At 37.3% G+C, this 13,703-nt stretch overlaps 1 protein-coding gene across 1 annotated transcript in view; it reads right to left on the bottom strand.

Moving 5' to 3' along the window:
- dyrk4 (dual-specificity tyrosine-(Y)-phosphorylation regulated kinase 4) overlaps positions 1-13,703 on the bottom strand; it is a 33,350-nt gene that overhangs the window by 18,003 nt on the left and 1,644 nt on the right. The gene's annotated exons all lie outside the window — the stretch shown is intronic.

Raw genomic sequence — 13,703 nt, 5'->3', positions numbered from 1 at the left:
TACATTTAATCCATATATATATTCAATCAAGACTTTCAAATGAAATTGAAACCACATCATTCACAACCTAGTCAAGACAACAGAGACGCTAACATGATTATGTCACTCTGATAATCAGCTCCATCCTTGGATCAGCAACATTCATTATAAGTCCAGTAATCTATTTCATAACCAGATGATCACACACACTGTACAGTATTATCCAAGAGTGACACAGACAACACTGTCAACTATAAGAACAATCTGATCCGATGAAGGTAGACGTGAACACATATGTTATCTGTCCTGTGTGGTCAGAAGAGATTATGGAAACCACGTTTGCATACATGGTGGCATGTTGTTGAGGAAACTTTGTCACTAGTTCACCTGGGAGAGCGTTTGTTTGGAGTGGATGCTGTCTCCATGGTAACCAAGCCACCGGAGCGATAACAATGCAAACGGTATATTTGGAACTGTTGAGGGGAGTCGAGAACAAGTTTTGAAGTGAGTGGAGAATCGAGCGACAAGTACGTCAATAGTCATGAGATGAAATAAAAAAAAACGTTTGAGCTTTGAAATGTTGTTAGCTGTCACTTTTGTGCTAGCTCAAGTAGGGGAAGCTACAAGATACACTATACAAGGAAAACTATTAGTATTGAGGTGATTTAATGATAAATGATGGAGCTGTAAGAGAAATATGCCTTTGGAAGGAAAACTTGGATAATTATTCAAGTTTAAAAGGGAAAAAATAGTAGTAGTAGTGAAAAAAAGTACAGATGTATGGTTGAATCTGAGTCGAAAATCAGATAATCTTTTTACAGTGCACTATTGCGACAAGGTTGTATATTTTGAATCAAGAATGCAGCTTGAGGTTTTATTGACCAAGTAAAATCACTGAGTTTTGAGCGTCACTTAAACAAAAAGCTTGTCTTTGTAATATCATGATCATGTAAGCTTCGAGGATTGATATAACGGCATAAACTATGATTTTTATACATTTTAAAAAATATTTCTGAAAGCATCTTGAGTGTATTTAAAAAAAAACTATGAAAATTGAGTGAAGAATTTTTACATTTTAAATAACTAATGTGTAGAATGGTTGATTGTTTAAAGTACATTTTCAACCCCTTAATTTCTTGTCATTAATAAATAAGATTAAACATAAAGTAGTGGAAAAAAAAAGCAAAACTATGGTCTTTAGAAGAAACTGAATACATTTCCCTTTAACCAAACACACAACTGTATATAGGCGGACCCCCCCCCCCCCCACCACCCCTCGTACCTCAGGCTGGACCCTGTTCGTGCTCCAGCAGCAGCAAAACCCCCGGAGGAGCTTAAATCCACAGCAGCCAGGTGAAGTCTCGTCTCCCCACATAGCACATTTCCTCCATTCTGCTGACGCCACACCCTGAAGTCCACCTCGGTCTTCAGATGACACATTCAAAGAGGACGCGTGGCCATGATATAACTATATTTCTCTGCCTCAGATCCAGACATGGAGTAAGGATTTTTTATGCAGCTGCGATAAGTGAGGGAGTGTGTGTGTGTGTGTGTGTGTGTGTGTGTGTTCTTTTTGTGCTGCTGACGTGCGCGCCCAGACATCACGAGGGACCCATCCTGAGGTGAAGACATGGCAGCCGAGGCCTGACACTTCCTACGGAAGAGGCTCCCGGGAAGCCGTGATGGATAGCTGGAGCACCGCTGGGACCCGCTTTAGCAATGGAGAGATACAGCCGCTCATGGCAGATCATCCTCTTAGATGATAGATGAGACCCTCATGGGTTCAGAGGAAGCCAGACAGGAAGGAGGTGCAGCTCTAATGGCTCTCCGGTGTGATTAAAGAGACACAACTTTGCTCATTGTATCCTAGAAACAAAGCCTGAGGGGTTGCCTCGTTCCCCCTCTCACCTCTCTCTCTCTCTCTTTTTTTTTTTTCCACCGTCCTCCACCTGCTCTGCTGCTCGAAGGTCCCAGCGGGACGCTACTGACTTGCTGACAAATATTGAAGATCTGAAATCTTATCCCACCACACCCTGGCGACTGCTGGCCTCCTTCCTGCTGCCGAAACAGCCGTTAAATACGAGCTTTGAAATGTTGTTAGCCGTCACATTATCCTTGTAGGGGGAGCTACAAGATACACGGTACAAGGATTACTGTTAGTATTGAAATGAATCAAAGACTTATCGAGGTGTTGAAAAAAACTGTCTCAGGAAAGACTACTTGGATAATTATCCAATCTTAGGGGGGGAAAGTGAATTTCTGGTGGATTGTAATCTGCATTTCATTATCCGATTGTCCCAGAACCGTTATCCAAACTTCTTTCAAACTGGGTCAGATTTGAGAATGAGAAAAAGGGGACAAAATGAACGAAACTAACTTTTTAAAATGTCTTTAGAAAAGGGATTCGAACACTTAATCTTCGTTCAGTTTTTCCAGGCTTACGATATAAAAATAAACCCAGTGTCTTTTAGGGATCTGTATTGGCAAGAAACCGGCAATATGATACGTTTCAAGATACAAAAGCAACGATACAATATATTTCAATTGCAAAAACAAGGATATATTTGTAGTATTGTTGAGTACTTCAATCTGGTGTTGACAAATTTACAGACCACATGATTCTTGACAAAGTCTTAACTAACTGCTTCCATTAGTTTTGGAACCAAAATACATCCATCATCAGCTTTAAAAGCTGCTGGAGTTGAATGTATCCTCTTGTCCTCAGTCATTGCCAGGAATATTTGCACGATATTTGCAAATGAATACTCTTTACTGAACTTGAAACCATAAAAGAACTGTGATATTATATAAAATATAATTTGAAAGACAAAAAAGAATATACATACATGATAATTGCGAATTTCTGTAATATCCAGAACATGTTAGCTTTACAGGGTCAACCGCTGGATCAATCAGGATTTTAATATATTTTTTAAATGGTTAAAATAGACATATAGAAATCAGTATTAAAAATATTAAAATCAGAAACAGCTATATTTGCCAAATATATATGTCAATACATATATATTTCCAGCGACTGTGAGTGACTTCTTAAAGGAAATTTTCCTTTTGAAATATATAGTTGTAGTTTGTGTGTTTTAAAAAGAGTCAACATTTTTTTTTAAATGCAGATTTTTAAAATACAGGTGTATATCTACTGTATGTACAACGTGAAATTGTGTATTTTCTTGGAAATTAAATGAGGAAAAGGTTATATAATTCACAAAACTTTGATGAATAGTTCAAAATGTATTTATGATGAATTATAAAACTATACTGAAAGTTTGAAATATATACATTTGGATTAGTTACACAACTATAATGAGTTTCCAAGAATTGACTATAAAACAATCAACCTGACCTTTTCTCTTTTAATAGAAACATTATTAGATAAATAATACCTTGTTTAAAACATGTTTATTGTTTTTGACTTTGTCTACATTCCTTGCATTTGACAGATTTTATGACTTCCAACTGACAAACAGATGATTAACTCACACCAACTCTCAAGCTGCGTTACACGTGTAACATTTCATTTTAAATGCTGTTTTCATAGCCGGTGATACGTTGTCCAGGGAAGAACGCGTATCTTCGCTCGCAGGGAGCGTACACCAAGGCCAAAAATAAAATCTGTAAATCACGCTTGTTTTGGTGACAGGAGAAATGTTGCTATTCCTGTAATGTAAAGCAGAAGGCCACTGTATTTCGTTACCGCCCGGTCAGCCATTTTTCATGACTCAGAGGCTGTTGCTGCTACTGACATTATGACCAAAAACTTGTACTGTAACTCTTTCAAAACCACGTTTGTAAATGACAAGTACCTTAAGAATATGCTTTAACTGACAATGCATGTAAGAAATACAAAACTAGTACATTCTGAATTAAAGATAAAGTAATGATTTAAATGTAACTATTCTCATAATAATCAATGTTGGTCCAAACAACAATGACTGAAGCGTGGAGAAAATCCATTAAATAATAATGAATAATTACGATGTATATTTGATGCCAATATATACGTTAATAATTACAATAATTTCGTACATGTTAGAAGATTAATGCGGAAGATTGGATAAGATTATTTACTAACTGTGTGTAACAATAAGTATGAGTTTGATTACGGTATTCAAAATCTTAAACCATCCTAATCATCTCTGTCTTTTTTTATCCCCCCTAAATTACTTTTCTTGGAAGTCGAAGATCGCCCATGTTCCTTATCTTATCTTATAACACTTGTATTTTTAAAGGATCACATGACAAACATCAACATAAAACGAGACAGTGGGGTAGATTGTTTTGAAAACTGAAGCGTGTCCAGCACCACTTCCACAGTTAACATGCACATTTGTTTACAAAAAAAGAAGTGTATCTGGGTCTCTTTCTGAAGGCTTTAACAATAAATTAAATGAATGCAACTGCCATCCCCGTCACACTGCTGGTAGGCAGTTCTGTGGTCACGAGGAGAGAGTAGAAAATATGGGAAAATGTTACTAAGTGCCTCTTTAATGCTGTCAGTAACACTTCCACCGCTTATACCACAAGTACCATAATGCACTGCAACAGTCGGCACTCAATGCAATAGTCATGAGAGCCTAGGGTTATCTTTCTCAGTTTAGAAAACTGTGTGTGTTTTCTCGCATCTGAGTTGAATCCGCCTGAAACTGGATCGTGAAACGTGTTAGCCGTCATTCAGGGGTATTAGGTGAGATCTGAGCGAACAGCAGGTGGGACCGGACCAATGTCACCGGGCCAGAAGAGTCTCACTCAAAGCTGGATGAAACCTGGTGGCTTACATTCTATTCGGGCTAATCGTGGCCAGCTGCCGGGGCCGAGCGAATCACAGGCCAAACAACTATCAATGTCCGAGGGTGTTTGGCAGAGGAGGTCAGGGCGCTGCGGCAGGTGAGCTCAAGTGTCTGCAGTTCCACAGACACAGCAGGGTTCTGGGTGACACCGTTCCTGCTTGTAAGATGTGGGTTAGCTCGGCACGTGGACGATGGGAGGTTTAAGCTCAGCGACCGCAGGAACGTCCTTTTCAACCTTGATGTTTCTACATGTAGCTTGAGCATCATCTTAGACTTTTAGTTTACTTAAATGAACCTAAAAGTTTTATGATAAAGTTATGAAAACATAAATCAATATTTTTAAGTAAGTAAGTAAGTTAGTAAGTAAAGGTTACAATTTCAAAATCACAAACAATACACACATCTACAAATATGACTTACTTAGTTAAAATATTATACTTTAGTTTAACTGTTATAATAGTTTAAATTAATATTTTTAACTGTCAATTGCGTACATTTCTGTGAGTGAATCGCCAAAAAGGTTACCACACTTTTTGTCCGTAATCCTTTTCTACGAAATCATGTTGGTACATTTTATTGTGACGCAATCATAGCGACAACTTTATGTCACACAAAGTCCCGTCTATGATGTGTGCGTGGGTGGACTTCAGCTTCTCGTTTAATCTGCTCTTGTGTGACCGTTTCCGTGCTTTCCTGACTGCTCTAGTTTGGATCATAGAAGTATGATGATTCAATTAAAAAATAAATAAATACAAAATTTGGCTCCTCATTTTTTTCTTTTGTTATTCAATCCAGAGACGTGGCTTGAATCTAAAATAAAATATTATCCTAAAGAAATTGGCAATATCGAAAGATTAAAAAAAAATCCATTAAATATAAAATTGAAGTTCAAACCTTTTTTTTTTACTTTTTAATTGTAGCTTTTTATTTTTAGATTGAAGTAATATTACTTGTGTTCAGGCTGTATTATGAGTAGTAGTTTTTTTCTTCTTAATTATTCAGTGCCTAACTAAGAGCTTCAATATTTATTTATTTTTTTAAATTTTTAATTAAGTTTTTTTTTTTTTTAGTTGTGTAGTTGTTATTTTAATGAAGTCACTTATTCCATTTTTTATTCATTAAAGCAAATTCTTTCCATTGAAAGCTTAAGAAACAAATCTAATTCCATGACCTTTTCAGAAGAGCATCTGCTCTGTTCCAAGTCAAGGATAAAAGACTGAGCTCGATCAAACTAAAATGTCTTCACTACATTAACACCTTGTTGACTCCGACACTGACTCTGAAACCATAAATTAAAAAAATACATACAAGGAAAAGGCTTCCCATGAAGCAAAGTTGTACCAATAGATGAAAGATGTAAATGACAAATAACCAAAGTGGTTCAAAGATGTTTACGACTGTTTTCTGTGTGTTTGTGTAAGACTGTTTTTGCAAGAGCGCTCGACCTACTACCCCTCGTTCATCCACCTACCCTCGGATAATCCTCTCATGCTCCAGAATACAGTAATCATCATTTTGCCTGGTGCGGCCAAACTAAGACTTTTTTCAGAGAAGCAACACGATTATCTAAGATAAAAGAAAAAAAAACATCTGACCTACAAATGCTTTAAAACATCTATTAATAAAAGTATCCAGACGAACGGGCAATAATATGATTCCAACTGAAAATAGAAAACCTCTGATTTTACATTTTGGATGTGCAAAAAAGTTTCCTGGAGAAAGTAATCCATCCCACATTTTCAAGTCACCAGAGCCTTACCTCATCAATCATTCTTTCAGCTACGACTGGCTGTTTCATTTCCCGGGATTGCGAGTGAACCCACGGCCCCATGTCTGTCTCTGGATGCCCCGCGAACTCAACTGATCACATCAGATGGTGAGCCTCCAATATAACCGGAGGGATTCTAAATTTGCTCTGCTATACTGAGGCGCATGTGCAGCTCACACACACACACACTTGACACTTTACTTCTTAATGTGTCACGCGTTCCAGCGGCTAAATATTCCCCCACCGATCGTCGCAAAGTTCTGTGGTTGTGCAGGTACGACCTGACAGTGTGCCGGCCTCGGAGAACCTGAAGATGGACGAGGGGGCCACCGGAGCCGTCTTTGTGAGTGATGAACGTCTGGCATGTGTGGCAGTTCTGGGTCAACGACGGTGACCCCCCATGAACTGAAGCCCTCAAGTAAAGACAGCACAAGTCAGCGCGTTCAATCTCCATTTTTTATTTGCCCAATTTGCCTGTCGATAAGTCACGGAGCAGTCTTCAAGTGTGTTGATGTATTTTAGGATCAGGAGTCACTTGTAATTCTCTCTCTGGATGAAGGTTGTATTTAAGTAAGTAAGTAAATAATATTTTTAGAGCGCTTTTCCAGACCAGGGTCACAAAGCGCTGAAACAATCAAAACAATATTCAATAAATAATATGCTAAAAAGGTCAAGATAACACCGAGAAAAACACAGAAGTCTCAGAAAATCAATGAAAAGCCTGAACAAATAAAAATGTCTTAAGTGATTAAATGTGTTTGCGAAGATCACCTGGAGCTTTGACTGTATTTATGTGGCCCTCATGAGGTCAAAGGTCATTTAGAAAATAATTTTATATTTGTTATTCATTTCTAGTCTCTTAATATGACTTTTGGGTATTTGTTTTAGTACTACTTTTGTTTTTTTTCTAAACATTTATTGACCCTCAAATTTAAGATTCAAGTAAATATGACAAGATATTTATGAAGAAAACAGCTTATAATACAATATTATGAGTATATTTGATTTTATTACTTGATTAAATTACTTGATTTTATATTTCCCCTCCTTATTTTTGCTTGATGGCCACAATATAAAATGTGGCCCCTAAAGAAATATAATTATTTACATATTGTTTCTATTAAACATATATTTTAATTAAATGTATATTATAAAGGACTATTGACAAAACGATAATTTATTATGAAAATCTTTCTTTATTTCATTTTTTGTCCACCGCTGATCTTGATTGTTAAACCACAGTCGCTGCTTTTACTGGTTAAAACAAAACCTCGTCTCATGTTTCTAACAATTAGCAGAAATGAGCGGCTTAAGCTGTGACGTCAGTCCTGGCAGGTAAATACAATAGAGATTCAATCCCTTGGTTAAGGTTCATTGTTCAAGACAGTGACAGTAACAGAGAAGACTCCTTCATTATCTGCTTCCCTCTGTGTCTTATTCTTAACTGGTTTGTTTAATTCATAGTCTCAGGCCAAACATTACATTTTACAAAAATGAACTTGGTTTCTCCTTTTATTGAAATTATATCCAATTTGTTTATTTTTTAAAGATCTAGAAAATAATTTTCTATGAGTGTCCTTTCGTCGAAGATTTTCCAACATTACTGTTTTTTTTTTATTGTTAAATTTGGCATAACATGCCCATCTAAAGGCGGGCATGTTATGCCAAAAGAAAAAAAAAAGAAGGTTTCAGAAAGTATATCAAAAAGTATAATGAAATAATTAACAGTAAAACAACCAAAAAACACAAACATTATTTTCCCTAATAAAAGCAGAAATTCCAAGTAGTAAATAAAATGTCTAAAAAATAAAAAAACAAAACATTAAATATGGAAATAAAGACATTACATTACATTACATTAAAAAAAAAAGTTATTTACATATTGTTTCTATTAAACATATATTTTAATTGAATGTATATTATAAATAACTATTGACAAAACAATAATTTATTATAAAAATCTTTCTTTATTTCATTAAAAAAAAAAATTGTTTTGATTTGAAGGGTCAAGAAAATAAACAATAGAGTCATTAAAAATTGGGTGTTTTGAATATTTTGAAGGCATATTTAAAACCTAAACTAAAAGTATCTAGTATTGAATAATAAAAATACGCACCGGTCCATTTTTATTGTTAAATTGTTTGAGGTCGTCAGTTTTTCAGTTATCGTTCGACCTCATGTGGACCGCAATGATACAGTACTTTGCCAAGAACTGGTCTACACTAGAAAAAAGAAAAAAACAAACTGAGGGGAAATAAATAATCAAAGCAAGATTGATTGGATCAGAACTCATGACAGGTCCTTCTTGACCGATACAAACGCAGCAACAACAATCTCTTTATGTAACGACTCCTTTAGATAAGGGCTCACACATTATTACACAACCGTGGAGAGGGAGGGGTGTGTGTGTGTGTGTGTGTGTGTGTGTGTGTGTGTGTGTGTGTGTGTGTGTGTGTGTGTGTGTGTGTGTGTGTGTGTGTGTGTGTGTGTGTGTGTGTGTGTGTGTGTGTGTGTGTGGCATGAGTCACTGTTAAAGGAAAACAGAGCCTCCATGCTAACAAGCGTGTTGCTCATTAACAAAGCGCCCCACGTGGCGTTCTGCTGCGAGCTAATGAATGTTTCTCAAATATGAGGAGATCGGCAGCAGTTCTGGACGTCGTCTGCCGTGACGCAGAGGGAGTGATTCAGAGGCTGCATCGTGGAGATTCATGTGTTTGTGAGTTGAGGGCCATGTGAGGGTCCACCAGCCTCGGGCACTTTCACCGGGCAGACATGAGAGTATTCATGTTAAGATAATGTGCTCACGTGCAGACGCAGGACTCATAGACTATTATCTATCTTCTGGATTCATGAGGTTGTGAAGGAATCGTCATTTACATGTACGACTTCTAACAGCATCATATTAGTGACAAAATATGCTGCAATTGCTTTGGCATCTCTGGAATATGACCTAGTTATCTTCTCTCGTGACATTTACATTTTATTTTGAGCCTAAAACCATAAAAGTTGTTTGTAGATATGTTGATATCTTTTAATAAAGTTGTGTGAAATTATCTTCTTGGCAGCGTGATTTTCCGTATATTTATATCCCATTTAAAATGGCATTGGAGTAGTCGGTTGACAATAGTTACAATTTTTTTTTTTTTTTTTTTAATTGCCTTTTTCTCAAATTAAAACAAGGATTCATGTGGAGGACATAAATCACTTCCACACAAGATAAACAAAGATGTTTCATCATAAACAATGCTTTTACAAAAGCCTCGTCAATATACTGTATGTACTGACGTTTTTGGCAATGGATTAAAAACATATTTTTTAATACATGATGATCTGTTATTATATTTTTTTAATTTTTAATCTAGGAGACCTCTCAACTTTTTTTTTCTTATTAATAATTGTTAGATCAAAAGATTAAAACAAAAAATAATAGTGTATTGTTTTTTGTTTTTTTTAACTTTTTTATCAGACTTGAACAGATGCAGTTCTTGTCATTGACATGTTTTGTTAAGGACAACAAAAACACACAGCAAAAAATAAATAATAAAAAAGGCAGCAAAAAAATCCCAATATTGACTAATAAGTAAATAATTAATCGCAATTTATCCCATTATTAACATTACTATGTATATATACTGTGTAATTAATGGCCTATAGTCAGACTTTCCATAATGCACTACAACAGACAAAGCAATTATTATAAAGGACAATTGTATATCTGTCTGAATGTGTTAAATAACATTTGTAGGAAAGGACAATTTGTTTGTTTTGTGTTGCTGCGTGATTAAGAAAACAAATATATTTCAAGTTAAATAACTAAAAAAAAGAAACATACAGTGAATAAGTTGCATGGGATTGGAAACCAGAGAAAAGGTCCAAATAGAAATCTTATTTAAACACCATCAACGTCTAATATCTAAAAGTAGCACAAGAACATTTGATTGACTTTTATCGGTAATATTTAGACGCCTTCTGTCGTGCTCAGCGTCACTGATATCAGGGTGTAATTTAGAAAAGGTGCTCGTCTCTCTCTAAAGGAGCGACTTTAATTGAGGAGCTCCAGTGTCAACGGGAGACAAAGCTGTGATGAGAAACTCTATCAGGGCCGAGGCTTCATCACAATGATCGCGAGGTGTACTCCCTGTGGGGTTAAAGGCTAAACCCGGGACGTGAGTCTCCCCTGATAAACAATTTAGAGCCGGTCACCGGGTTCAAGTGAATTAGCCGCTAACAAACCATCGTTGCACCGTTCGGTTTTAACACGAACCATCTGACTCACAGCGTCTCGACATCACAGGGGTTCTGCTGCGTTGGCTGAGAGCAGCTGCTTGCGTATCCATTGACGCAAGTCCTCTGCTGATGGAAAAATCTGAAAAATATTTTCACCCGTAAACACGACGCGACACAGAATGTCAGTGTAAATTCTCAGCCTCGCAACTGCCAGTACTCCCGATGACGTGCGCGAGCTTCCACTTTGGTCGTCTCATCTGTTTTTGAGCGAGAGACACGCATCATGTGTTCACTGTTTTTTTTTTGGGGGGGGGGGGAGCCCAGGGAGGGATCATAACAAATCATGATGGCGACAAACAATATTGGAGGTACATGTCAACAAAATGGTCCCTGAGAATTAAAGCTTTGGCTTCCAATTTCCGTGAGATCCATTAGGAATTCTACGTCTTCAGTTCTGTCCTGGATCACAGGGTGTTTTGGTTCTCCGACTTCTGTGCCCCCCCCCCCCCACAAGGCTCTAACATTTGTACCATCTGGATGGTTTTTCTACGGCCTCTACTGTGTTACAGATGGCTCTTCTCCGACTGAACCCTGCTATGTTATCAAGGCCTTGCTCAAGGTCTGATGGGGGAAATCCCTGGCTCTCCTTCCTGGCATAGTATCCTGGTAACAGTCGTCACCAGCTCCTTCTCTCTCTTCCTTTCATGGAGCTTCCATGGTGACTTGTAGATTAATAATCCTGTGAATCACATAATAATACTGCAGTGAGTCGTTGAGTAATACTAAGGTAAAACTAGGAGTAATAATACTGTGAATCACAGAGTAATACTACAGTGACTAACGGACTAATACTACAGTGACTCACCGGGTAATACTGCAGTGACTCAAGGACTATTTCTATGATGACTCACTGAGTAATACTACAGTGACTCATGGATAAATACTACTGTGACTTATGGACTAATACTACAGTGACTCACAGACTATTACTACGATGACTCACTGAGGAATACTACTGTGACTCATGGATAAATACTACTGTGACTTATGGACTAATACTACAGTGACTCACAGACTATTACTACGATGACTCACTGAGGAATACAACAGTGACTAACGGACTAATACTACAGTGACTCCCCGGGTAATACTGCAGTGACTCAAGGACTATTTCTATGATGACTCACTGAGTAATACTACAGTGACTCACGGACTATTACTACGATAACTTACTGAGTAATACTACTGTGACTCATGGATAAATACTACTGTGACTTATGGACTAATACTACAGTGACTCACCGTCTATTACTACAATGACTTGCTGAGTAATACTACAGTGATTTGGGGATAAATACTACAGTGACTCACAGACTATTACTACGATGACTCACTGAGGAATACAACAGTGACTAACGGACTAATACTACAGTGACTCACCGGGTAATACTGCAGTGACTCAAGGACTATTTCTATGATGACTCACTGAGTAATACTACAGTGACTCATGGACTATTACTACGATAACTTACTGAGTAATACTACTGTGACTCATAGATAAATACTACTGTGACTTATGGACTAATACTACAGTGACTCACGGTCTATTACTACAATGACTTGCTGAGTAATACTACAGCGATTTGGGGATAAATACTACAGTGACTCACAGACTATTACTACGATGACTCACTGAGGAATACAACAGTGACTAACGGACTAATACTACAGTGACTCACAGACTATTACTACGATGACTCACTGAGTAATACTACATTGACTCACGGACTAATAGTACAGTGACTTACAGACTTTTGTTATTGTGACTTGCTGATTAAGAAATACTTCAGTGACCCACTGCAGTGGCTCGCGGACCGGCTTCGAAGTTGGCCGATATTTTGACAAACTTTTAAGCACCTTGTACCACATAAAATCCGTTCAAGGTCAGTAAGTAAAAACAGAAGTAATACATAAGGCTCATAAGGTGCACCGTCGATTCTTCAGAAAATAAAGCTGCTCCTTATAGTATAAAAATATGGTCAATGTCCAAATGTGATTCATCTGTTGTGTTTGCTATTAAACATTTAAAGTGGGGACAACAGAATGATTAACATGTTCCTGATAATTACTAGAAGGGCTTTGCTGTAATGGGGTTGGGAAGTGTTTGAATAGCACAAACATATAACCCTCTAATGGTCATATAGAGCAACTACGTTACAAGCCTCGACTACACGTGTAGAAAAAATGTTGACAACCCTAGTTGATTGTCGCTTGATTCTCCGGGTCAACTATTAAATATTAAACCCCAGTCTTTCAAAGAGTCCCAAATGGAAGCAACCTAAACTTAGCCCAGTTCCAGGAAGATGTTTCACCTCATCCAAGAGGCTTCTTTAGTTCCAAGGCGCTGGTCTGAGGAGCCATATCTTAGTATCGCGAGGCAGAGAACAATTGGGAGGGGTCGGGATCAATGTTTGGGTTGTAGTTCAGGTGACTCACTTTGGAGTCCTATAGATAACCACAATGAATGAGAACCTGTACAGAAACCTCCTTGTTTTTTAATGTGAAGAACATGGGTTCCTCTGTCCTTCTTGACAAGGCATTTGGCTTTAGCTAGCTGGCATCGTTGTTCCTGTATTCCCTTGCTTAGAAGAGCAACAATCATCTGCTCCCAGTCAGGCTCAACTGAAAAGTTTAAATTGTTTCTGAACCAACTACTTTAAGCAGAAGCTTTTGTTGTTAAGGAGCACCTGATAATAGTTCTAAAACTATTATCGGTATGATACAGTGTCTGCATGATACAGTGTCTTCATTTTGACCCACACTGAATAAATGTCCATATTGGAATGATCACTTACAGAATGAACAACAAATCTTCACAATTAACTCGCAATTTTATCAAAAGTAAAGACCAAAAATGGTTCACC

Source organism: Callionymus lyra, chromosome 8, assembly GCF_982586985.1.
Source record: "Callionymus lyra chromosome 8, fCalLyr1.hap1.1, whole genome shotgun sequence".
Lineage (NCBI taxonomy): Eukaryota > Metazoa > Chordata > Actinopteri > Syngnathiformes > Callionymidae > Callionymus > Callionymus lyra.
This window is presented reverse-complemented; position numbering and strand designations above follow the sequence as displayed.